This window comes from Pan paniscus, chromosome 4, assembly GCF_029289425.2.
Source record: "Pan paniscus chromosome 4, NHGRI_mPanPan1-v2.0_pri, whole genome shotgun sequence".
NCBI lineage: Eukaryota > Metazoa > Chordata > Mammalia > Primates > Hominidae > Pan > Pan paniscus.
Window position 1 is genome coordinate 15,342,553 of NC_073253.2, and position 3,752 is coordinate 15,346,304.

The 3,752-nt window shown below is 39.8% G+C and overlaps 1 non-coding gene across 1 annotated transcript; it reads right to left on the minus strand.

Moving 5' to 3' along the window:
• Positions 1-1,821: 1,821 nt before the first annotated feature.
• Positions 1,822-1,956, minus strand: LOC112439952 (U8 small nucleolar RNA). The gene has a single exon (XR_003028170.1). It is a non-coding gene; the product is annotated as a U8 small nucleolar RNA (small nucleolar RNA).
• Between the last annotated feature and the right edge of the window lie 1,796 nt (positions 1,957-3,752).

Genomic DNA, 3,752 nt, shown 5'->3' on the forward strand with positions numbered 1-3,752 from the left:
TTACTTTATTAAGGGAATTAATATCATTATAACAATATTGATGATGGCATATCCTGAATTTACAAAGGACTTTTCTACCTGTTGACTCATTGGGAACCATCAGGGCGAAAGAGAACCTGTGAAAGGAAATTAAATCTTGGGACCCCAAACTCATTAAGTCAAAGTGAAAAGTTAAAACTGGGTCATGCAAACCTGCCTCCCCCTTTTGGTTCCTAAATGAGATAGCTACAAGATGAAGAGCTACATGCCTCCCCCGTATTTTGCCCACAAGGAAATTCCTAGTGAGCTGCCAGATCTTTACCCTAAGGTGTTTCTGTTAAGATTTCACCATGTCAATGTAAATTGATAGATTATCTTTACAGGTGCAGTCACCCCCCTGCTCATCAGACACAAATACATAGCTGATTGTTCCCCTGCCCCGTTTGGTCTATATCATCTTATGTAAAAATGCAGATTCCAGCTGGGCCTGGTGGCTCACGCCTGTAATCCCATCACTTTGGGAGGCCGAGGTGGGCGGATCACAAGGTCAGGAGTTGGAGACCAGCCTGGGCAAGATAGTGAAACCCTGTCTCCACTAAATATACAAAAAAATTAGCTGGGTGTGGTGGTGGGCACCTCCCAGCCACTTGGGAGGCTGAAGCAGGAGAATCACTTGAACCTGGGAGGCGGAGGTTGCAGTGAGCTAAGATCGTGCCGTTGTACTCCAGCCCTGGCAACAGTGCGAGACTCCGTCTCAAAAAAAAAAAAAAAAAATTGCAGATTCCCTGCATTTTTCCTCTGCCCCATTTGTCTATGTTATCTCATATAAAAAATGCAGATCCACTGAGCCAGACAAAGCATGAATGACTATTTTTTTCCTACCCTCCTCTTACATGAAAATTGTGCACTTCTCAATATTTCACCCTTTCGCCTTTAAATTTGGAGCCCTCGAAATCATCTTCGGAGAAACATATAGACCTGTCTCCCAGGCACGTGTCCTTAACTTGGGCAAAGAAAGCTCCTAAAATGATTGAGACTTGTCTCATCCTTTTTCTCGATTGACAAACCTAATAATTTAAGTAAATTTGACACCAATAGTTTTTATATCTTTTTTGAAGCAGCCATGTGAAAAAATAGAAAGTGCCATGATATTAATGTAGTTATTGTGTAAAGAGCTGAAAAAGAGCTGTAGTTTACCAAGCATGTAGAACTAATAGTCTAAGAAGAACAGTTCAAAGAAACCCTGGATGAGTTCCCTGTCATTGAAACTTAAACCCACAGAATTGGGGTATGTTGATACATGACACTAGAGGGGCCTCCATGGGACTGATTCTAGTAGGAAGAAAAGTTAAGTTGATTGAATGTCCATTGACAGCCATGACTGTTCCAGTGGTGTGAAGCTTAACTATGTCCTGGGAGCTAGATATTTTTCAGCTCAGTGAGACAGAGCAATCATCCATGGTTTCACACAACCAGTACTTGGTAGGGTGAAGCTTATCACCCAGATCTGCCTGACTCTGTCACCAAGCCCTTTGCCTGAAGGTAGCAGTCACCTTTAGTAGCATAACAAGGTCTTTATCTGCGGAATAGACTGTATCAATCATTTCAGCATCATTGCTGGTCAGTGATACAGAAACAAACTCAATTCAGCTTGGATTCTCCCTGAATCCTGAAAATGTCTCTGAGTTCTGAAGTGGTTTTGACGGAAGCTAGAGGTCAATGGTAATTATCAGGACAATGAATTGATACTTCTCAGACTTCTCGTCTACCTTCCTACCTACAACTCAAAGGGAAATATTCTTCTTTTTTTTTCTTTCTTAAAAATAGAGATTATCAGGAAGAATCAGAAAGGCTCAATCGGGGTGCTGCAAGGCCTGATTACACAGAGTTACTAATCATGTTTCATTCTTCTCCAATCATCATGTTCTGATCTGCCCTCCAAAAGGAGAAACAGGTAAGGATGATCCCACCTTATGATGAAATAACATTCTGTACAGAAATGTGATGTCAACACATTCAGTACTTAATTGTGAGGTTAGTAATGTAAGAATAACCATGTAGGGGCAGGGAAAGTCAGAGATGCTAGAACCAGGATCTCGAATCATAGATTTCAGATTCTTGCAAATGGGAACGGCTAATGTGTTCGCTATTGGGTATCAAATAATGTATTCCCATACTGTACCTCTCCAAGTAATACCCTCATCCCATTGTAGTACTTTTTCATTCTTGTAAGTTAAAAAAGTTAATTTAGCTTTTTCTCAAATTGGGAGGGGTTGGCCAGAGAAGAGAAAAATTTCTATGTGCAAAAGGAAGCAATTTTAAATGCTTTTTGGTTTGTTCACCTTCACGATGCCTTGTATCCTCCTCAACCAAGGTCTCATATTACTTCAGGAACAAGGTGAAGTTTAAGTTAATGTTGATTATATTTATGGCTTTCCTGAGGGGGAAAGAGAGACAGAAGTTGCTTATCCAAGAGCATCACATGAAAGGAATATTGAGCCAAGAATAAAATGCTCAGATCCAGAGACTTCACCTTCCTTGTGCTTACCCAATACCTTAATTATGCAGAACAAATTCATTGCATGTCATCTCCCCTTTAGCTTTGATGCCCATTTTCCTTACAGATATTTACATGAAAATAGCATCATTGTTTATTAAGAATTTGTTTTTATTCTTCTTTCTGAGGGCAACACTCCCTTTAAAAATAGTGACTTTTGTCACCAAGCCCTGAGGGATAGACCCACATCGTCCTGATTGTAACAATGCTGATTAGTTGACAGGGAAACATGAAACTTCACAGTTAACATCAAAGTGAGTTAAAATAGACAAGCTTTTAGCGTAATTGGAAGTTATAATATGCATGAAAAATAACTCCTGCTGATAAATTTTGTGTTAATTCTCCATAATGGGCGACTGTTGGCCTTCTCAGATAGGCTGATGGTTTCAAAAAAGATCGGGTAAACAGACTTCTTTAAAGGATCTTGCACTCTGACAAATAATTAAATATACTTTAGAAGATTTCTTTAAGGGATCTTGGATTCTGACACATTATTTAAGAAATCTTAACAATATTATTTATAACTAAAGCTTGATTTTGAGCCCTTGCTTTAAGCTAGGGACTGTGCTAACCACTTGGCATCCATATTAACACACTTAATCATTACCACAGTAGTTGAGGCAGGACTTTTTATTGTCTGCATTTTACAGGTGAAGAATTTGTGTAGCAGAGAGGCTAAACAGCTCATCCCAGAAAATATAGGCAGTCAACTGGCAGAGCAGAGGTCTGAGCTTGGGGAGTCTGCCATTATTGGTAGTGGACTTCATTAGCTGTTTAAAAACTCTACTACCTCCCAACCGTAATCCCATTGGTTGTTCATTCATAAAAGTCAAAAATTAAAAAAAAAATTAATTGTTAAAGAGCCAGAGAGTAAAAATTTCACTGCATAAGCAAAAATTTCCCACAGTGGACTCTTTTGTCTCATTATGCCAATTCTAAAATAAATTAGAGCCCTATTTTTTGGCTTCTTTGTGCAAGGGCGGAATGAGCTTTAGAGCATCATTTGTTTTTGTAGTGACTTCAGGCATATCAATCCTCAGCGAAATGACAGTCATAGGACTGGTGGAGACGTTGGCTGACCCACAGAAAGCAGACCGGCTCTCACATGTTTCTTGCTCTCTCCAGAGCACACATCCATCCTTAAAGCTGGTGGAAAAGCCTCATTCAATAGTGAGACAGAATCAAGGGCCAATGGGTGAGGAACAAGTCCTTCTAG